The 24,181-nt window shown below is 39.4% G+C and overlaps 1 protein-coding gene across 12 annotated transcripts in view; it reads right to left on the bottom strand.

The window, feature by feature from the left end:
- Positions 1 to 24,181, bottom strand: part of LOC307026110 (N-lysine methyltransferase KMT5A-like) — a 161,126-nt gene that overhangs the window by 85,654 nt on the left and 51,291 nt on the right. Inside the window, exon 10 of one of the 12 annotated variants that reach the window (XR_013804341.1) lies at positions 11,097 to 15,147. The exons of the other annotated variants lie outside the window; for them this stretch is intronic. The gene's annotated coding sequence lies outside the window, so the exon portion shown is untranslated. Of the gene's footprint in view, positions 1 to 11,096; positions 15,148 to 24,181 lie in introns of those variants that run through there. 12 annotated transcript variants of the gene reach the window in all.

Raw genomic sequence — 24,181 nt, 5'->3', positions numbered from 1 at the left:
TTTAGAGTTTAAAGCGTTAGATAAAAGCAATGCTGAATGTAAGCAATTTTTGGTCATAAGGTTAATGAAAAATACGAATTTCAGTGAAACATTTTAACATCTTTGCTATATTTTCTGTTGCCCAATCCGCATCACAGTATGCAACAAGTTTCAGTTTTTCATCTTGTTGTTTAAAACATAGCTCCTGATTAATTGTGCCCTTTAAGTACCTCAATACATGTTTAGCAGTTAACCAGTGTTGTTCTTTTGGCTCTGAAAAATACTGTGACAGTTTACTGACTATCCAACTTAGATCAGGCCGTGTAGATGTCATTAAATATATTAAGCTGCCTACCACTTCACAATATTGTGTTGCATCAACAGCTTCACCATCATAATCAAAGTTTTGTTTCTGTTCACATGGGGTGGACCTTGGCTTACAGTCATTCATACCAACATTTTCCAGTATTTTTGTAATTAATTTCTTTTGACCCATCTTTATTTCTCCTTTTTCCTGAGTAAAGTCAATGCTTAGGAAATGTTTAAGTTTCCCAAGATCCTTCATTTCAAATTTTGTGCTCAACATTTCTTTCACAGTATTAATTGTGTGAATATCATTAGCTGCGATAACTAAGTTATCCACCCAAATAATCAGAATGATCCTCTCATTTTCTATTCCTTTACTGTAGACAAAGTGATCAGCTGGGTTTTGTGCAAAACCGTTCTCACAGAGATGATCATGCAACATTTTCTTCCAGATTGTTTTAACCCATACAGTGATTTGTTCAGCTTGCAGACTAGCTTTTCATCTGTGTCTGACTTGACCTCAAAACCTTCAGGTTGCTGTACATACAGCTCACAATCAATTGGAGCATGTAAATACGCAGTTTTAACATCCATCTGATGTAGCTGTAACTCATGTTGAGCTGCCAGTTGCATCAAGCTTCTTACTGCCAGTTGCATCAAGCGTCATGTTTGCAGTCGGGGAAAATGTCTCTTTATAGTCTATTCCTGCCACTTGACTATATCCCTTTGCAACATACCTTGCTTTATATATCTCAGTCTTTTCTGTGTTTTCTTTGATTGTATAGACCCATCTACCCCCCACTGCATTTTTTCCCTCTGGTAGTGTGGTCAATGTGAATGTGTAATTTTCCTTAAGATAATTAATTTCCTCCTGCATAGCATCAGTCCAGAGTTTTGACTCTGCTGAATTCATGGCCTCTTTAAAGGTGTTTGGTACATTACACATTACTCTGTAGCAATAATCAATATTTACATACTTCTGGTCGTCACACTGTACTTTACATTCGTAGTCCTCTAAATACTGAGGTCTCTTCCTTTCTCTTTGGGGATAGCTTCTATTTTGACCTTCTGCTCCCTTTCCTGTCTGAGTGTTTGTGTCATCTGTCTCAGTTCGAGCCTCCTGTGTCTCTTTTGGACACGAGTCAGTCCCCTGGGTTTCTGGCTTGGTGGATACAAACCTTTTCTCATAAAAATCGTCATCAATTGCCTCATAATCAGTCTGTGTATGTCGCTCGACTACACTTTTTGTGACAAACTTCACTTGCGTGTGTTTTCGAACACTACCTGTGTCTGGGTTATAGACTAGGTATGCTGGGCTGTTTTTATCATACCCTACAAAAATACCCTTCTCCCACCTCGAGTCTAACTTTTTCTTTTCCTGCTTGAATGCATAGCATACAGATCCAAATACATTCATTTTCGAAAGGTTAGGCTTACATTCTGTCAGCATATAATAAGGCGTCTGTCCTACACGTCTGTTGTAACATCTTTTACGTATTACAGCTGCAGTCATGACGGCATCCATAGCTTCTTTGGTAAATTGCTCTCAAGAAGCATGCATCTTGCCATTTCAAAAAGTGTTCTCCAGTTTCTCTCAGCTGTCCCATTTTGATGGGGTGAGTAAGGTGCTGAAGTTTCATGTCGTATTGCATGTTGTATAAGGAGCGATTGAGAGTTTGTCCCAGTCAATTCTGTACCGTTATCAGACCTTATACATTTGATTGTACCGTAAGGTGCGACATCAGCAATGAATTTCTCTGTGGCTTTGAAAGTATCACTTTTAGCTTTTAGGAAATACACAAATACTGCCCCTGAAAAGTCATCTGTAAAAGCCAATGTGTATCTGAATCCCTCCTTAGCCTCTGGTTCAATAGGACCTGCTAAATCAGTGTGCACAAGATTGAGCGCTGCTTTAGCTCTTGCATCTGGTTGTCTGTTCCTACTCTGTGCAAATTTACCTCGAGTACACACTTCACAGTTAATGTTAGATTTATCAATCCCACCCTTAATTGTCATCCCCTCAGTGACTTTTTCCAGTTGTGACACATCATCATAGTTACAGTGACCAAGTATTTCGTGCCATGTTTGAATGTCATAACATCCATAACATGCACGTCCTTAGCTTCACAGTCCACAGTGTTTAAAAAATAAAGTCTATCATACTCCTTGATGTCAAATAGTTTACCTATATATTCAAATTTCTTTATTAGGATAAACCCCTTGAGGTGAATCACCTCGTTTTCAAGGGGGTCCCAAGAAAACAAATAACAAACAAGTACAACATACAAACAACATTCACACACATACATCGGAAGAAATAACCAAGAAATTACAAACATTCAGCCTAAGCATACAGCACATGGTAATACATTATAGGCGGTTACATTGAATGCATATCATTGGGTAGAGTAAAGTAGAGTAGCTGTACTATATATACAAAATCATAACAATAAAGACTTAGAAATAAAGACTTAGAAATGGGCAATAGGTGGGTCATCTCATGAGGAGATGGTGAAATAAGATGGAGCCTCAACAACCCTTAAACAATAAATAAAGTACTTCAGGTCATACAAAAACATTCAACCTTGAGGTGAGACGACAATGCACGCTTGAACAAAGTCAGAGTAGGGAGAGATCTGATGGTAGCAGGTAAGTTATTCCAATCAGCAGGAGCTTTAAATTTGAAGGCTCTTTTGCCAATGTCCTTTTTAACTAGAGGAACAGTGAAGAAGAGCTGAGAGGTATGTCTAACTTGGTGGGTTGATGTAAAACGAAAGAGATACTGTTTCAAATATGGGGGATAATTAAAGTTGAAACTTTTATAAATGAACTCAAGCCAGTGCAAATGTCTTCTCAAACCAGGAGAAGGGAGATTGAGGTTTAGGTACAGTGCACAGTGGTGTGTATGGAAATCACAACCGAGAATAAATCTACACATTCTATTGTAAGCAATGTTTAGCGGGGCTAGAACAGATTTCGGAGCATTGAGATAAACAACGTCACAATAGTCTAATAAGGGAAATAGCAGTTGGGTAGCAAGTTTTTTCCTAACTTTTAAGGTAAAACAGTGCCGAGAGCGGTAAAGAGTACCGAGACCAAAGTTTACTTTATGCAGTATATGATCAATATGAGGTTTGAATGAAAGGTTAGAGTCAAGCCATACCCCTAAATATTTAAAACTGTCAACTCTATGCAGAATTGTACCATCATTGCAAGAAATATCACATGAGCCAGTCAAAGATTTGAGTTTGTGTCGGGTACCAAAGATCATAGAGAAGGATTTAGTTTTGTTCAAAAGTAACTTGTTCTGGAATAGCCAGTCTTGCAGGAGGGTGAAATCTGACTGGAGTGAAACTTGAATTTGAGAGAGATTTGGTTTTGATGTGTAAATAACGGTATCATCTGCATATAGATGAACATTACAGTTTTGAAAAATGGAGGGCAAATTGTTTATATAAATGGTGAAAAGTAGTGGTCCAAGTGTAGAGCCCTGAGGTACTCCACTATGCTGTATAAGGAGATCAGAACTTTTCCCATTCAAAATAACACACTGTTTTCGATTATGTAAATATGAGCTAAACCAAAGTAATGCACTTCTAGAAAGTCCAATAGCATATAATTTATCAAGTAGTAAATAGCGATCAACAACATCAAAAGCTTTGGTAAGATCAATAAAGATGGCACCAGTTAACTCCCCTCTATCAGCTGCAGAGAACACATCATTTGTGAATTTAAGTAGGGCAGTAGCTGTAGAATGATTTGATCTAAAACCAGATTGAAGGGGTGTGAGAATGTTGTTAATACTAAGGTATAGTGAAAGTTGGTTAAAGATGATTTTTTCAAATATTTTGGCAACAGAGCATAGGATGGAGATAGGCCTGTAATTATTGCAATCAAGCTGATCACCACTTTTATGAAGAGGAATAATACGTGCATATTTCCAGATAAGTGGTAGTTCGCTGGAGACAAGTGACAGGTTGAATAAATCAGTAAGAGGGTACATAATAATATTGGCGGCTAGCTTGAGAAAACGATTTTCAACCCCATCAAGTCCAGCACCACTGCTTACCTTTAATTCACAAATTACTTTCTGCACTTCAGTTGGTCGTATTTTCCGAAAGGAAAAAGAACTGGTACAAGGTGGCATATTAACAGGAGAACTGGTAGTCGGTTGACTGTCAGGGAGAAGCGAGGAGCAGACAGACGAGAAATGATTGTTGAAGACCTGGGAAATAGATAGTGGATCATGTAGAATATTGCCATCAAGCTTAATTTGATTAATTTGATTAATTGAATGTTTTTCAGAGATGTTAGTAATTGTTTTAATTTTTCTCCAGAATTCTTTGGGATTTTTAAAGTCACCAGTCAGGCATTCTCTGTAGTAAATAGCTTTGGCATTAGAAGTTTTAGTTTTGCTTAGATTTCTCAGTTTTCTATATATTTCCCAGTCAGCATTGTCTCTTGTCAGATGGTATGTTGTCCATGCTTTGTCCCTTTTCCTAAAGAGGTCAATAAGTTCAGGACTGATCCAGGGGAGATGTCTACCCTTTACCTTAATAGTTTTCCATGGTGCATGTTTATCTACTACTTTTGTGAACTCGGAGAGAAAAAAATCCCATGCATCTTGAACATAAGGTATTAACTGAAATCTGTCCCAGTTAATAGCAAGTAAATCATTCAAAAATAAGTCAAGATTCAGTTTTTTATATTGTCTGATACTAATCAACTTAGGGGTCACTTTCGGAATTTTAATTTTCCACACACAGTAAACAACACAATGGTCACTAAAACAGTCTGACATGATACCAGACTTGGAAAATCTGTCAGAATGAGAAGCCAGTATCCAGTCAAGAAGAGTTTGAGACCGGGGTGTAATACGAGTAGGCTCTTTAATAAGTTGAGTTAGGTTTAGATTATTTAGTAGATTTTTTTCTTTAGAGCATGATTTATCAAGCCAATTTTTGTTAAAGTCACCAAGTATTATTAGTTCGCCTTTCTGAGAAATAGAATTGATGGAATTGATGGTGGAGATTATATTATTAAAGGAATCAGCAGGGGATGATGGTGGTCTATATACACTTCCAATGATCAGTCGCTTGTTTTCATGCAGTGTGATTTTAACAAAAATACATTCAAAAAGATAAGCTTCAACAGGGGGAGTAATCAATTCAGAAGCGAGCTCTGCTAACACAAAAATGGCCACACCTCCACCCAATGAGACTCTGTCAGATCTGTATAAATTGTAATTTGTCAAATTAATTTCATTATTTGATATATGACTACCTAGCCAGGTCTCCGAAAGTGTGATAATGTGTGGCTTATGCATAATGACCCATACACGAAGCTGGTTAATTTTTGACACCAAACTCCTGATATTAAGATGAATCATTTTTAATCCTTTTGCCTCATTCATAAGGTTTCAGTAACATAGGAAATAGCAGTGTTTTGTGAGTACAGCATTTGTAGGCTAAGGTCAAACTAGATGCAAGGCTGAAGTCTATTTTCGAATTAATTAATAGGCAGAAATCAAAAACCTATCTGTTGAATCAGCTGGTTACAACCCTGACGAAAGTTCACTGAGGCTCCGTTGGCTGTCGCTGCTTTAACAGAGAAAATGTCTTGTGGATAGGACGGTATGTAGAGCGCGATCTTCAGCGTCGCTGTCACTCGTCGTCCCTCCGTGTCTTGCAGGCAGACCTCCGCCTCTCCTTTTTTCAAAGCGACACCACTTGTTCTTGTCCCGTCAGCCAATTCAACAAAGTGGTCTTTCGGTTGAAAAGTCTCATCGAACCTTTTAAACTTGTCGATGTTCGTTATTATGTGTGACGTTGCTCTGGTGTCGACCATGAAGGATTATTTGAATTATTTGAAGTATTAAAGTAACGTGTTAGGGCAGGAAAGTTAAATCTGGTATATTCATTTTAATGTCACCTTATATATATTCATGTGTGTTAAATTTGAAGGGACAAAGTATATTTTCCCTCCCCAATATATTGAGGTGAAGTCTTTGTGTTTAGAGAAGGATGGGAGCAGGGGACATCCTAATTTGGGGATAGCTCCAAAACTCTGGAATGTTTACCTCATAAAAGAAGAGTGTGCGTTACACATGCTTGGGGCAAATATGTGTGTTTTCATTGCAGTAAATATATGTGCTACATGATTACTGTTCAACTATACCTCTGTTCTTATTCTTTCATGTGTGGGTACTAAATGGCTACAAACATTGTGGAGAAATTAGCTTAAACATGTTTTATTACTCTATATGAAATGGAAGCAGCTTTTGTGATGGGGACGAGAGAGCATTTTCAGCATGTCAATTATCAGGGAAATCTACTTGTTTTCAATAGATGTGTGTACCAGTATGTGTAAAGGAAGCTGGAAATATGCAATGTGAAACCTTTTATTTGAAGTAAAGATGTGAACAATAGCTCCACCAAATGGAAGGGCTGTAGGACAAATGAGTGTGTTCTCTATATTAGGCCTGTGTGAAGTTTGACTATTTGAAAAGCATCTCTAATACTGCTTAAGAGCATAGGTAATGTGTTCCTCGTTATTATTGATATGAAAGTAATTAACATGTATTACGTATATTTAGCCAACTATATCTTAAAACATACTTTTAACTTGTGTGTGGTAACCTGAAGGGGGGAAGATGGACACAGGGACAAAGGGCCATAAAGGGGATGTGTGTGTGCTGGCTGCAAGATGTGAAATAAGATAAGGAAACTTGTTGTTGAGAGCAAGTTCGTACCAGACACCAAAAGGTGTCTGGTCTTCGTCAAACTGAAAGAGACTTTTTGTTTCCGGGTTTCTTCTGCTGTGTCGCACTGATTGGGTGCGACAGGCCATGTGTTGGTCTCTCCCAATAAGATGACCTCTGGGGGAAAGCACGCACACACCTCCTCCTGTGTTTTAGTATGAAAGCCTGTGTTTTCCTTTGGTTCGCGCTCTTGTTTTTGACCGGCCGTTCCTGAGACCTGTCTCACACGTGGTAGAACCTGAGCCCGGAGTACTCTGCAGAGTGCTTCGTGATTCCTTTGTATTTGTATTGTTACCTTGTATCATTAAAACAAGATTATTGTTTCACTTGCATTCTGGTGTTTCTTTATCCCTTCCTTTTTACGAATTTACCCAGCTTATCAAACGACACGCGGAGACGAGGTTGGTTTTAAACATCCTCCAAATCTCCAACAAGTGGTGACCCCGACGTGTCTGAGTGGGGGGTTTTCGGGGAAGAGACCACCAGCGGCAAGCGGACGAATGGTCCGGAGAAGAGGCCTAGAATAATCTCTGACAACTAAAACGAGGATCCTACAATTGAAAGGTGAGCAGACAAGCCTGTTTCTATCGAAGGTCTGTAATTGGCTGAACTAAATTTTAGAGTTGTCAGAGACATATTCCGGTGTCATAGTTGTTGCGGTGGAATATACAAATACCTATTTTAGATAGGTAGGAAAGTTATATAACATAAAAGTGAATCAATGAGGTATGTAAGACGAAGGTGAAAGGCCCCGTACTTTTTTCAGAAAGGAGACGGCTGAAGACTCGTTGGGGGACGTCCAGTGACCGTTTTCAGACGGCATCCAGGAGACGAATCTGAATAACAATTCTTAGGTTCATAGGAATCGAAGTTGAGTTATAAGTAAAATCCAAAGGAGAGTAACGCAACCTTCAAAAACCAATTTTGAAGTGACCGGACCTCATTAATCCTTTGTTCTGTGGGGTTGAATCTATAAAGCCAAACGTCACGATAAAGAGTTCTGTAGGCCTGAGTTTCGGCTCCATGTCAGCGTCACATCGTTGAAAGACGGTGTTGAAGCGCGCTGAGAGGCTTGCTAAACTTGTTGAAATAAACATCGGACAATAAAAGCTGAATAGACTGTACGGGGAATTTTTTCTGTGAATATTTACTGGTAACAAAGACAGTAAGTCAGATCAATAGATATGAAGTCTGTGAATATTTACTGGTAACAGAAACAGCCTAAGTCAGATGAATAGATACGAAGTCATAATGAAGGGAGAATTTTAACGAGAGGAGCGTGAGTTAAGAGCTTACGAGGACAGTGGGTTCAAGCAGAAAAATTGAATAAAAGGATAGCAGAAGTGTTAATTGTTGAAAGAAGCCCCCCTTTTCCAAAGGAGGCTGAGAGCTACAGCAGGGGAAAGAGAAGGGGGTGTCAGTATTTGTCTGTGAGAGTTCCCCCCACCCTTTTTCCTCTCGAGAGCAGCAGCCCGGAGTGTGTCTGCTTGCTTTTTTCTCTAGTGATCTGAAGTTGGAAGGAAATACATAGAAAATGAACAGATCAAGGTGTGATTTGAAGTGGTAGATATATTGAAATAAATAAGAAACAATGATTTGCTGTTATTTAAATATAGTCTTTGAGAACTGATTGATACCGTTGCATTGCGTTGTGAATTTCATGGTATTTGTCTTAACTATAATGTACCCACATGCATGTGGTTTCTTTGTCCCAGTTCATTTTAAAGTCAGCCGCCTCATGGCTAAATCTATTTGACCCCATTAGGTCAAGAGTCATTCTGTTAGACCACCATCTTCTGAAAGACAAATCATTGTTCTTTTGTCACATTTTGAATTAGAAAAGAGTTCATTTTGCTAGATCAATTTATCTATAAATGTTGTAGTGGGAGTTTTGTGTTTGCTAACATTTTTAGGAACGACAACACCAGGAGATGAGTAAACTCAAGAATCCGTGGAGTGTAAATACATTGAGAAAAACACATTTGTATACTCTAACTTTTTGCACATCATAGATAAGGTATTTAGACAATATAAGTAATAAGTAAAATGGAAAGTAGACATAGGCCTACACTTGAGTCAAATTATATTACTGTGATCTGATCAGTGTGCTCTGCAGGTTTACTATTGTTCTAAGTAACAGTGGGATTTAAAATATTGGAGAAAGTATGGAGATGTTATTTCGTAGTGTGTGAAATATGTGATGCTTGAAACAGGTATTTCAATTTATGGAAGAAAATGGTTTCCTGAAAGAGTCAGGTTGGGTAGATATGTAACAATGGATGAAACGATTTATAGAGGGAGTTTTTGTAATATCATTAGTAGACATTAATGGTGTTGTTTAGATGGCATTTAGCAACTAAGACAGATCGTATGATTAGAAAGAGACAGAGTGGAAAGGGTTGGATTGATTCAATCTCAGTGTGCTAGATTTCTTATGGATAATGCGTCCCGGGACCTGGACTCCCCCTCTGAGTTAGAAAGGCTACGACCCCGTCCCTCCAAGCAGACAAAAGACCTAACCCAAAAGGAGGCTCATCCTTCTCCATCAAACAGACAGAGAACCGGAGCTGAACCGTCTCCACCTGAGGCATCCAGAACCAAACCGCTTGCTGACATACAGAAATACTCTCATCAGTCCCTCAGACAGGGCATGAAGCTGAGCCACGAGATTTGGCACAGGAGCAGAGTGGGGGACATGAGAGCAGAATCCGCCCTCCATGAAGCAGCAGAGAGACTGTAAAGGAGGAGATGAAATGCAAAGCAGTGCAAAGAACAGTGGCATGATGTGGGCTGCAGATGTGACTGGGCCAAAGGCTGCCTAAAACAGTTACAGCGGATGGATTCAAGAGCTGATGGACTGAAGAGAAGACAGAATCAGAGGGGTTGGCATGATCGATTGGAAGTGAGGAGGCCGGGGTCACGGCTTGAGACAACCAGGGGAGGAGAAAAGGAAAACGGGAATGAGTGAGTTTACACATAAGCACACTTATTCACAAAACGCACATAGAAGACACCACATTTAAAGAACTTGAATTGACTTGATAAATAAGTAAAGATAAAAAGAGGTATTAACCATGAATTAATCTATTGGTAAATTCAAAATAGCAGTAAAGAGGAAACTATTAATGTAAAATGAGAAAATCATCCTAAAAACACACTGAGGGTTAAAGGGGGAGACATGAGGGAAATATGCACTACACTTTAAGCAGGGGGTGTTTTGGAGTAGCACAGTGTAGAACCATATTCTTCAATCTTTCCATCATATTAATAAATCATTCTTCAAGACATTTTTATTCATGTGTGAATAAAGTAGTGATCTCATTTGTTACAATATTGATTTCACCATTGTGGCATAGTTATTACCATAGGAGGGCTTTAGGATGGAAACTACTGCTAAAGAGTTTAACATTGTTTTTAAGTAGACCAGAATTGAAGTATAATGAGCTATGAAATGCAGAGCTACACAGATCCTAGTAATGTTTTGACTTAAGATAATAGTTATGTACACAAGTTTCTGAATTAGATTTCTTAGACATTTTAATACTACTTAGTTGTAAATAAATTGCAGTAGTAGTAGTACTATTATGAAGTGAGTTTTGTACCAAGTTGCAGGAAATGTGGGAAGCAGCCGTCCCGATGACAAGTTAGAGATATCTGACTTAAGGTGGTAATCGTGAATTGATAAATGATGGCGCTCCATATATGACTGATTTTTGTAGACAAAGGATACTGGCCTATGCTGAAATATCAAAGTCTCTGCAGAGCACGACACATGGCCAATGAAACTGAGAACAAATGACCTTTGACCCTGACTGACAGTGTGACTTGAGAACAGCACTATCAATGACTGACTCTGGGGCTGACCAAACTTGACTTTACAACCTGACAGTGTGGGTGTGAATGAATTTCTGCATGTGATCAGTGTAACTGCATGATTCTAAAACAATAACTAACCGAGCATGTCTTTGGACTAACACATTATTTTGGAGCTCCATGGGAAACACAGGTTTCCTACAATTCCACGCATTTGGAAAAACGCACGTGACCCGTTTCTAATTCCCACAGGAGTTGGCGGTTTGCAAATGTAAAACTCAAACTAAAATCTAAAGATTCTGTTTCTTTTAGGACTGCCAGCTGGAAATGAACACTTATTTTCCCTGGAGTGTTTACTGTGAAAAATGATGGATGTACTTTTGTGAATGATGTTTGGTATTTTCTTATAACCACTGGTTACCTGAAGGTTTTCTTCCCATACAGGATTTTGTTACACATGTGTACATGTGTAAAAAGGGGGAGTGTGGGATATTTTCATTTAGGGACTGGAAGAAACCTGCCGCCCCAACTCAGATGTTCAATCTGACCATTGATTGACAGTTTTAGATTTAACCTGCTCCATATCTGGGGATAAGATACTGTTTGATGAATGTTGACATGTTTCTAATATTGATTGAGTTATAACAGGTAACACAGATGCAGAATCAGTGGCCAAGGGGCTACTGAGAGGGGTAATTCCAGAATGAGAATGAGAAGGTGAACTGTGATAATGAAAACAATTTTGTAATATTTCAACAGGTATTAAAGTAACTGAGGTTTGAAATGTAGAAAGAACATATTACAGCTAAGTTAAAACATAGTAATGTAATGAGATAGAATTTAATTTAGACAACATCTTGTAACTAGCCTGGTAAAGAAGTAAAAGCCATAGACTGTTTAGATCATTATGGGGATGTACATTTAATTTAAAGTCATAATAGAAAGACATTTGATGACAGTATGTTGAATTTCTGTATTCATTTTTCAGCTTGATAATATCCAAGCAGTGACAGGTAGAAGCAGTCTCGCCTGGAAATTATTCACTTTGTCAGTATCATGATTTTAATTGTTTTTAATCCATAACATTAGTGTGTTCCATTACCAGAAACATTAGCAGTTCATATTATATTTAGATTTTAAATGGGATCTCAAGGATTTCATTTATAATAACACAGATGCTTGTTAGGAATGCAGAGCTATTGAGATATGTTATTTAGTTCACCTGAAGATGTTGGGGTTTATTTTGTTGACACAGGCCAAGTATTAGAATTCTGAAGTGGCCTACCAGTGGTGGGTCAAACACCTGAGGGCCCAGAAGCACTGAGCGTAGACTTGAGGGGTGGGTATCAGATTTCTCCACACAGGTTGCTGACGCCAAAAGGGGGACCCGAGGAGCAGGAGGCCGACACAGCGGAGTTCGTCTGGCTGAAGGTCGTCAGGCCTACGTGACTCAACCCCAGGTTCTCCGGCCTCTACAGAGTGACCCAGAGGACATCTCATGCCGTCCGCCGAGGAGCAAAGAGGGACATCTGGTACTACTGGAGCCAGTGTGCGGCGAGGAACACTCCGGCTAGGACCTTGGAGGACATCAGGATGGACCTGGCTATCGTCAACGCGGACATCCCTACAGCAGACGACTTGGAAGGAGGCGTCAGCGGGCTGGGGGACTTCTCGAGGCAGCAGAGGAGTCTACTTCTCTCTGATCAGATTCATCAGTTCCACCTTTGAAGGAAAGGCCGCATCTCCCCCTCCCTATCAGCTGCCCTTGTTGGCGTATTCCGCTGAGGGGGGGGGGGGGGGGGGGGGGGCTGATGATTCAACAACACGCAAGGATGCTGCTTTCTGGCACTCAGGCTCTCTGATAGTTTCTTCACTGTCATTGGAGGTTGTTTTCTGTTCCCAAAGGTTTAATGAAGGGGGACAGACACAGTATCAAAGAATGACAGTAGTTTTGTTTCAAACGTCTTATGTGTGTTGGTCTCGTGAGGCGAGACCAAAAAGGGGGAATTGAAGGATTATTTGAATTATTTGAAGGATTAAAGTAACGTGTTAGGGCAGGAAAGTTAAATCTGGTATATTCATTTTAATGTCACCTTATATATATTCATGTGTGTTAAATTTGAAGGGACAAAGTATATTTTCCCTCCCCAATATATTGAGGTGAAGTCTTTGTGTTTAGAGAAGGATGGGAGCAGGGGACATCCTAATTTGGGGATAGCTCCAAAACTCTGGAATGTTTCCCTCATAAAAGAAGAGAGTGCGTTACACATGCTTGGGGCAAATATGTGTGTTTTCATTGCAGTAAATATATGTGCTACATGATTACTGTTCAACTATACCTCTGTTCTTATTCTTTCATGTGTGGGTACTAAATGGCTACAAACATTGTGGAGAAATTAGCTTAAACATCTTTTATTACTCTATATGAAATGGAAGCAGCTTTTGTGATAGGGACGAGAGAGCATTTTCAGCATGTCAATTATCAGGGAAATCTACTTGTTTTCAATAGATGTGTGTGGTTAATTACTTTGTATTAATACTAACAGTATGTGTAAAGGAAGCTGGAAATATGCAATGTGAAACCTTTTATTTGAAGTAAAGATGTGAACAATAGCTCCACCAAATGGAAGGGCTGTAGGACAAATGAGTGTGTTCTCTATATTAGGCCTGTGTGAAGTTTGACTATTTGAAAAGCATCTCTAATACTGCTTAAGAGCATAGGTAATGTGTTCCTCGTTATTATTGATATGAAAGTAATTAACATGTATTACGTATATTTAGCCAACTATAACAAATATATCTTAAAACATACTTTTAACTTGTGTGTGGCAGCCTGAGGCGGGAAGATGGACACAGGGACAAAGGGCCATAAAGGGGATGTGTGTGTGCTGGCTGCAAGATGTGAAATAAGATAAGGAAACTTGTTGTTGAGAGCAAGTTCGTACCAGACACCAAAAGGTGTCTGGTCTTCGTCAAACTGAAAGAGACTTTTTGTTTCCGGGTTTCTTCTGCTGTGTCGCACTGATTGGGTGCGACAGGCCATGTGTTGTTCTCTCCCAATAAGATGACCTCTGGGGGAAAGCACGCACACACCTCCTCCTGTGTTTTAGTATGAAAGCCTGTGTTTTCCTTTGGTTCGCGCTCTTGTTTTTGACCGGCCGTTCCTGAGACCTGTCTCACACGTAGTAGAACCTGAGCCCGGAGTACTCTGCAGAGTGCTTCGTGATTCCTTTGTATTTGTATTGTTACCTTGTATCATTAAAACAAGATTATTGTTTCACTTGCATTCTGGTGTTTCTTAATCCCTTCCTTTTTACAAATTTACCCAGCTTATCAAACGACACGCGGAGACGAGGTTGGTTTTAAACATCCTCCAAATCTCCAACAACCATCAGCCCTTTATGTGTAACTCCGGTTACTGGACTGTCACGTACTTTAAAAACAAATGAGTGGTCCTCAACGTCAGTTGCTTGTTTAGCATTGTCTCTCTTTTTGCGTCTGCAGTTTGCATCTACAGTATATGTGTGGAATTTTTGCAAAAACTGCACCACTGTCTCTGGTCTTTGCTGTTGCTGCTACGCGCACTTCGACACTCACGATCCCGGTGCCCTTTCGGACCGCAGTTGTAGAAGGTGATATCGGGGCCATCTCTCCACTTCAACCAGCCACTCGCTTTCTTTATATTATCAGATTCCTCATTCAAGTTGGCATTGTATTTTTCTGTGCTTTCATAGCTCCTCAACTTTGTTTTGAACCCACCAAAAGTTAGCTTCTCATCCCCTTGTGTAATGTGGATGGCAAACGGCCTAAAACAGATTGGCAGTCCCTTCAAAATCATGGCTATCAGCAGCCCGTCGCTAAGAGTATCTTCAGCATTTCTCAGTGCTGTAATTGCCGTTTCGGCACGTATAATATAGTCAGTGACGCTCTCATTAGCGGCTTTCTGCAGCGACGTTAGTTCAGTGTAGAGGCTGATCACCCGTGTTTTCCCTTTCCCAGCGTAGTGGTCCCTCAATATTTGTAACGCTTTCTTCCGTTGTCCGCTGCTTCTCTCATGATCAGTGAAAGGTTTTTATCGTCCAGTACCTGGATCAATTCTGCATAGGCTTCTTCGTTTTTCTGATCATCAACCTCATCATCTTCACCTGGCTCCTCTAGGATGACAGCCTTCAATCCTAGCAGTCGCAGGTGACCCAAAAACATTGTCTCCCATAACTCGTAGTTCTTCTCATCTCCGTCGAAACACAAACGGTTCCACTGGCTTCCATGGTCCCTCCTGGGCCCATAACCTGTTAACGATGCCAGGATCTTAGGACAGGAATACCGTGAACATAGTTTAACGTGATAAATACACACATACACCGTCGGCTTTGCTTCAACCGGAAGTGACAAGTTTTATTGCGCATATCCCTTTTATCACGGGAATACAGGAAGTGATTAGTATAAGAGTATTAAATAAACAAATTAATATATTACATTTCATAATTCAACAGTTACGATCACTACGGTTAGATAAGTCAAGTAGACCATGCTACACTATACAAATACTCTCTTACAAAAACCCTGCATTTAAACATGTTAATGTTACTTTAGTAAAAGTATGCTAGTATAATTAGGAAAGTGTTGTTGAAGTATTTAAAGTAGACACAAGTTATACTATTATATTATATAATTTGTTTTATTGTTATTACCGATGCAAGAGTTGACTTAACTGTTGTAGTTGGAGCTCATTTTGAACAATGAGCTAACTAATGATTACTTTCATAATGGTTTAATGTGCTGACTATTTTCTACATTAATAAATGAAGGTCTGGTTTGTTCAAACACTCAAAATAGTAGGACATGCTGTCATAATTACCCAGAGTCCGAAGTGACACCTTTACAATGTTAAAGCTGTTAGATAAATGTAGTGACGTAAAAGCGAAAATATTCAAGATAGTGTAGTGGAAAAGAGATAATGTTTTAAAAACATGTAACTAAAACAAAATCTGGACTGACAGTAATGATTCAAGAAATAGTAGATACATAAATACACACACATCAATCTGTGTGCATTTGTTGTGGATGGAACACAACAAATGGTGCTCTTACCTGTGATGCCTCCTCCAAACATTATAACCAGACTGTATCATTCAAACTATAAGTACCAGTTCTAGCTACTTGACTTTAGACCAGGGGTGGGGAACCTTTTTCCTCTCAAGGGCCATTTCAATTTTTTCAACATCCTCCGAGGGCTGTACAAATTATTGACCTCTGCTTAAAATACCAAAATCACAGCCCATTCATTTCGCCTTTCTTTCATGCCGTGCAAATAAAAAAGCAACCTCTTAATCCAGATATCTTATCATGACTCGTGCATGCATTTACGTGCACGGTTGTGGAATGACCACCAAAACAGAAAGTATATTACATATACACATACAAGATATGTGCAAATGTATTTAAGTTGCCTATCCATGTGGACGTGATTTAAGCGGGGGGGGGGACCTAACCTCCTCAATGGGGGCCCTCACCTCCTCCAGGGGATGAGAAAAAAAGAGGGAAGATTTTTTTTTAAATGTTGAAGTTAAAAGCATCTGGTGCACTTTGAGAGCAACATTAGGAGATCTATGGATACATCTCTCAACATCCATATGAAACAGAACTGTCAGCAGATTTATTTTTCTTTATGGATATTTTACAAATCACTCCCCTTTCAAACTGTATTCTTGTTTATTAATAACAACTTGTATTTACTGTCATATATTATTGTATACCTGTTTACTTTATTCTCTTGTTTTTTTATAACTATAATGATCATATAACAGTGATGCAAACAAAGGTATGGTGAAAAAAGAGAGAACTATTCGAAGCAGGAAAAAAACAGCGTAATATACCATCTGACAAAGGCCTGTGCTATAATGCTTCAATTAACTGGCTATTCTTTATAATATACTCAGATCAATAGGAGACAGAGATGTTAAGTTATAAATCAAGGGTTTTTATTATTATTTACAGCAGGGGTGGGGAACCTTTTTCCTTTCAATTTTTACAACATCCTCCGAGGGCCGTACAAATTATTGAACTCAACCTCTGCTTAAAAAAAACTAAAATCACAGCCAATTCATTTGGCCTTTCTTTCATGCTGTGCAAAGAAAAAGCAACTTCTTAATCCAGATATCTTACCATGACTCGCGCATGCATGTGCACGGTGTGGCATGACCACCAAAACAGAAAGATATGGACACAAGATGTGTGCAAATGTATTTAGTATCCATGTGTTTCAACACATCTTTCAACACCCATTTGAAACAGAACTGTATGCAGATTTTTCTTTTTGGATATTTTACAAATCACTCCCCTTTTAAACTCTATTCTTGTTATTTTTAACAACTTTTTTGTTACTGTCATATAGTATTTTATACCTGTTTTTCATTTAGTCTCTAATGTCTCATTAATAACTATAATGATCATATCAAGGTGTGCCTTAACCTCACTGAGCTGAGGTTATTTGAGCCTCTCAGGAGAGAGCTCTCTTCCACCTGGTTGTAGAAAAGCTCTTTAAATTTGTTAGCATAGCTAGCTAACCAGATGCTAATAACAACAGATCGCCACTGTGCTTACAACTAAAGACACGCAAACACTGCGATGTGTACAGCTCTTTATGGGTACTGCAATATTTGAAGACGGTGTGAGAAAAGGTTTTTAGAGAGTACTTGTCATGGACAAGTGAGTTTGGCAATTTACTTGTCCGAATACATTTTTCACTTGTCCAGAATGGACACAAATTGGGGCCACTGGAATCTTCTTCTTTGCCATCGTATTTTACATTTTCCCACGGTTTTTACGACACCGCTAACGTAAGTGAGCGGTAAGATTTTACTGCATCACACATAGGGTTGGGTATCGTTTGGATTTTAACGATTCCGGTTCTGTTTTTCGATTCCAGTTATTTTCGGTTCTCGATTCCGGTTCTTTGAGAGGGTAAAAATAAGTCCCATGACAAACTGGGAGAAAAATATATTTATGAAAACATTAAGTCAAATCTGTATTCCTATTTACAAATCACTTCATACTGTTTAATTTCTTACGGTTATTGAATACAATTATATAAAAATAATCTCTGCATTGTTTAGTTAGTTCTAAGTGGTGCAGTTTGAGAATGTACAATTGGCCCAGTCTCCTCTGATGTTACACTGCAACCTGCCTGTGAGACAGACTCCAACCACACAGTCTGTGTGTCCAACACATGTCATGCAACACACATGCTGCAACCTTCCTGTGAGACAGAGTCCAACCACACATGTCCAACACATAGGCCTAATAATAATAATAATAATAATAATATTTATAGCCTATTGGCCTAGTGCTTTTCTACAACTCAAATACGCTTGCACGCTTACACATATCCTGCAATACACATGCTGCAGCTGCCCAGCTGCTCACTGTTTGTAAAAGTAAATAAATAGTATTTTCATTTCAATTATGTACTTTCTATACCCTGCTTCATAAACAATACTGACATCCCTGTGCTCCTCCGAGTCTGGGGGTCCGGGGATGTGAGGACAGCGCGAGGACACAGACAGGGAGGCTGCTTCACTTCATAAAGGAAATGGCGGTCAATATTAACAACACAGGAGCTAAAACGCTAAATAACCTTCATTACATGTTAGAGAAAGAATATAAGAAAGTTTGACAAAGATGAGGCTGTTAAACGGGCAGTGGATCCGCTGTGTGTAGAAAGAGAGAGAGAGAGAGACGCTGAGCTGCACCGTGCAGCGATCAGTTGATCCGGAGCATAGAGAGAGAGAGCTGCGGTCCGCGGGGCTCGGCCAACGCCTCCTGTCCTCACAACTCTTATCAATCCCGGGACCGGACGATTGTTATTTGTTCCTACTCGGAACCGAGTTTTGCTTCCCAACCCTGCCACTGTGCTACACTACACGCCCCGCCCCGCCCAACTGTACAGAAAGCGGCGAGATGCATTTCCTTAGGAATCGACAAGCAGAACCGAAACTAACATTTATAAACGAGCAATGGCGGACACGTACAATTTGCGAATGAGTTCTGCCTTTTGTAAACTGAATTTATCAATAATTTGTCAATAAATCAGGGCGAAAAACATCACTTGTCCGCTGGACAAGTCAATTGAAAGATCTACTTGTCCGATATTGTAAATAACACGTTCCGGACGGTGGGACGTCTACTTTTCCTGTACACTGGAAGAGCTGGAGCGGCATTCCGGTGCTTTCCGTAAGCACTACTCTACACTAGTGATGTGTCGGTCGCGAACGAGACGATTCTTTTGAACGGCTCATTGGTATGAACGAGGGGAACCGAGTCGTACTTGGTGAGAGCCGTTCTTGTTATAGTTCAATCGTTGGTCGGCACTCACTGCCTTCCAAAAAGCTTGATTTTGTTCCCCAAACGTATTCTGTGAAGATCCGTCCCTACTCTGATTAGTAGGTTTCAGCAGGAGGAGTGAGGTGGGGTGGGTCTTAACGGAATACGCGAGAGAGAGAAGTCATAACAAGTGGTACAGGACAGGCAGACGACGTGGTTTTCGGATGGAAAATGAGCCAAACGCGAAAACGCAGGAGCATTTAGATGCACTTCAACCAAAACCCAGGCAGTGATAAAGCGCACCATTTGTAAGGGCAAAATATCCTTTAAAGCAGGGTCATTAAATAATCTCCATCGCCACTGAAGGATTATTTGAATTATTTGAAGGATTAAAGTAACGTGTTATGGCAGGAAAGTTCAATCTGGTATATTCATTTTAATGTCACCTTATATAGAATGTGTGTTAAACTTGTGATTTCTGCATGGAGTGACTTCTGCCTAGCAGATACCAAGAAGAGGCCCCTAGGGTCTCTCGGTTAATTATCAATAGTCCTTGCAATTAACAGGGGAAGTCCCAGATACATTTTCAGATAATGTAGTTAAAGTCTTGTAGAATTAATGTTTATCTCCTACACATCCTGCAGGCCTTGAGACTTGGGTCACCCAGCAGTAACCAAGATAAACGTCCTTTTGAGCTTATCAATAAAATGTATTCATTCCTAGTAAGTTGACTTTGGGGTGAAGGGAAGTTCAGGGAAGCCATTAAGCCACAAGAACAATTAAACTTCTGTTAATCAACCAAAACTCATGACTTTCAGGGGACAGGACATTCGGACCTATAACAAGGGTCACTTCATAGAGAATATGTGTGTGTATTCCTTACTGTGATCAGATGTCCTGTATAATCATTTATCAACTATTCCTGTATTGGTGTTTTATTTGATTCCTCTGCTTTTATTCTTTCATATGTGGGTACTGGAGGGCTACAAACAGTGTGGAGAAATTAGCTTAAACATGTTTTATTACTCTATGGGAAATGGAAGCAGCTTTTATGACAGGGACGAGAGAGCTGGGGATGGGGACATTCTTCTTGAGATTTTCAGCATGTCAAATGATCAGGGAAATCTACTTGTTTTAAATAGATGTGTGTGGTTGATTACTTTGTATTAATAATAACAGTATGTGTAAAGGAAGCTGGAAATATGCAATGTGAAACCTTTTATTTGAAATAAAGATTCTGCAGGGAATATTCTTAAAGAACAATAGCTCAAGTGTCTGGAAGAGCTGCAGGCTAAATGAGTGTGTGGTACTTTTTAACTGCTTGAGATCAGAGCTGATGTTTTCCTCTTGTTATTATTGTTTGAGGTTAAGGTAACTCACATGTGTTATTTGTATAATCCAACTATAAAAAACTATATCTTAAAACTATCTTTATAAAATGCCAAAAGTATGTGAAACTTGCAAGGAGGGGTTTGTTATCTCAAATGTAAGGGTCGCCTCTGGCTCGCGCTGATTGGCTGTCTTTTCTAAGTGGAGGACCCCTAGGGGTGGGGGGGGCAGCTCCTCCTGGGGTTTTGGATATAAGCCTATGTTTTCTTTAGACCACTCTCTTCTTTTCTTCAAACTGACCAGATCCGTGAGATTGGAGGAAGAGCAGGAAGTACTTCCTTTGTATTTGTATTGTTACTTTTTATCATTAAAACAAGATTATTGTTTAACTTGCATTCTAGTGTTTCTTAATCCCTTCCTTTTTACGAATTTACCCAGCTTACCAAACGACACGCGGAGACGAGGTTGGTTTTAAACATCCTCCAAATCTCTAACACCACTTAAAAACACAGTATCTAATATTAAGAGTTGCGTGAATTTCATTCAAGGCAAGGCAACTTCCTTTACTTAACACACAGAGGGTAAATTCAAAGTAGTATATTCACGGACATGAATGACATGGATATGGCGCCACCTTGTGTCGTGTTTACAAAGCAGATTATTGACATTAGGTCTGGCAATACAGTCCATTATCCTGGTGATTATTTCACAGATAAACCTAGTAACCCCGCCAAAAAAACGGGTCTTTTGAACGGCTCTTTGAAATGAACGGAGCCATAAGATCCGGCTCCCTTCAAAGAGCCATAATTCCCATCACTCGTCTACACTCCTTTCAGAGGAGACATAACCACGTTACGCTCGTGTTGTGTTCAAGGAATCTGTCCTTGGCCAGGAAAAACAAGCACTCGCTTGTTTAATTATTTTGTGATCTAGATTTCTTCTTCTTTTTTGAAGTGAGAAGTTGTCCGTCAGTCGGACAGACTAACGGACCGGACTAACGGACATGCACATTCTGCTGCAGTAGAATTCACTATTTGATATAACACTAACATTACTGACAATAGACCTCAATAGTAGGGGTGCACCGAATGGGAAATTCTTGGCCGAAACCGATACCGAAAATAGGAAACAGTTGGCCGAAACCGAATGCCGAAAGGCCGAAAATGATTAATAGAAATATATATATATTAGGGGTGCACCGAATGGGAAATTCTTGGCCGAAACCGATACCGAAAATAGGAAACAGTTGGCCGAAAACCGAATACCGAAAGGCCAAAAATGATTAATAGAAATATATATATATATATATAATGTATACATTTTTTACCAATGTTGTTGAGCTACCTGATTATGGAAAAAGACATGATTATGGCAAAACTTAACTTAAATAATAGCCAGTATTATGGGTCCATAAAACATTTATTCAGCACTTTTGAATGCATACAGTACATTAATTCCAAGTCAAGTGCATTTTCTTTTCTCTGTAGGATAACTACAACAAAGTGCATTCAGAACAAAGCCAAGGTGCTTTAAAACTGCATAAACATCTAGGCCAGTAGGCCTACAACTAAATAGTGTAAATAAAGACTGTAACAGCCAGGCCTTCAACAACAACAAATGCACCTATAAGTGCATGCATACAAATGTGCAAACTGGATAAATCCACATGAATGTAACTATTTACAAATGAAATTACAATTGAATTTCAAGAATCTGTAAATAAGGCTGTCTGTCCTCATAAGCAAAGTAGTAAACATTGTATAAAGATACATAAAGTGAAAACTGGATACAAAATCCACAATCAATTACAAATTAAATTACAATTTCAAGAATCTGCAAATAAGGTGGTCTGTCCTCATGAGCAATGTAAACAACATTGTATCATTTCGATACCGAAAGTACAATATATTGAACACTGTGCTGCTGTCATTTCCCCCTAATGATAACCTGAGATGGTGAATTATAACTCACAATGAAAATTGTTCAGGAAAGTGGGTATAGAGTAGACATGTAGAACTAGATAAGCTTATGATAAGCCAGCCTTGTCTACTTATTAAGGAAAAGTGGGAGGTTCCTTTTAATGAACAGTAGCTTCTCTGCTTTATCAGCCATAAGTCTGTTCCTCTTCTCATCAATCACATGAGAGGCAGCGCTGAACAGTCTCTCGCTGTCAGTGCTTGTGATTTGATCTTACTCCACATATTTGTCCGGGTGTTTTGATTTCAAGTGGTGGAGTAATCCCGAAGTGGTGAAAGTCTTTGCAGTTACACCCCCTCGAGAAATGTCAGCTGAACACGTTTTACAAATCGCAATCCGCGCCTCTTTCTCTGATATTTTTAAATATCTCCAAGCGCCAGACATGTTGGCTGTGAGCCAGCCGCGAGCATGGTCGCGCGCCGTGCTTGTCGCTGCGTTTTGATTACGTCATCACAACAACACGTTAGCTTACCAACGTAACCCTGTTCCCTGACATTCGGTGATATTTTTTCGGTGCTAGAACCCTTTCGGCCGAAAGCCGAAAGGGCCTTTTTAACCATTTTCGGCCGAAAATTTTCGGCGGCCGAATATTCGGTGCATCCCTAATATATATATATATATATATAATGTATACATTTTTTACCAATGTTGTTCAGCTACCTGATTATGGAAAAAGACATGATTATGGCAACACTTAACTTAAATAATAATCACTATTATGGGTCCATAAAACATGTATTCAGCACTTTTGAATGCATACAGTACATTAATTCCAAGTCAAGTGCATTTTCTTTTCTCTGTAGGATAACTACAACAAAGTGCATTCAGAACAAAGCCAAGGTGCTTTAAAACTGCATAAACATCTAGGCCAGTAGGCCTACAACAAAATAGTGTAAATAAAGACTGTAACAGCCAGGCCTTCAACAACAACAAATGCAACTATACATTTGGTAACCTAACGTGTTGTTGTGATGACGTAAGCACCTTTACTTTAAAAGACTGGGTGACATACTGTCATCCTTTATTCCCTCTCTCTTGTCTTTCTCTCCTTTTTTTTCTTTTTTGAAAGCCTGACTTTGTGAGTGGTTGAGACATGGCACACACGTAAGTACTAGCATCCCTCCTCACATGCTCTCACTCTGCTGCTAGAAAGTGTGGTACTGCACAGCGTTTGGAGGCAGGACCAAACCATTACATGTAAATTGAAGGGGGTGTACAGAGGCTTTGGATAATTAACTTTTGGAAGAGAAAAAGTGAAATTAATCGTAAGTTTAGTGAGTACATTATCAATATAACGTTCTATTATTGTTAATTATTGATGATTGATGAAAGGTTACTTAAACATTTTTTATTGGTTGGTTATTTGCGTTGCTCGCAAAAAATCCCCAAGCTCTCAGACACGCTCCAAGATTTTCAATATTTTCTCAAAGCTGCAGTGTGGGCGGACCCCTAGTGAATGCCCTGTACTGCTCTTAAATCTCATCATCAGCTTTTCCTTTCTCTCTTGGATGTTCTTCTGGACCTTCGGAGAAAGAGAAAATGGTGAAGCAGTCCTGTCTCTCAGCTTCAATCTTGTAGGCTACTCACCTCGTTTCTTGCAACCCTCGAAAGGGTTTTGGAGGTTGATACCTCAGTGAACGATAGTTGTTTGGCTTTCTTGTCCGCAGCAGAAAGCATTTTTGAATGTTTGAGCGA

The sequence above is a fragment of the Notothenia rossii genome (genome assembly GCF_949606895.1).
Source record: "Notothenia rossii genome assembly, chromosome: 12".
Classification (NCBI taxonomy): Eukaryota; Metazoa; Chordata; class Actinopteri; order Perciformes; family Nototheniidae; genus Notothenia; species Notothenia rossii.
This window is presented reverse-complemented; position numbering and strand designations above follow the sequence as displayed.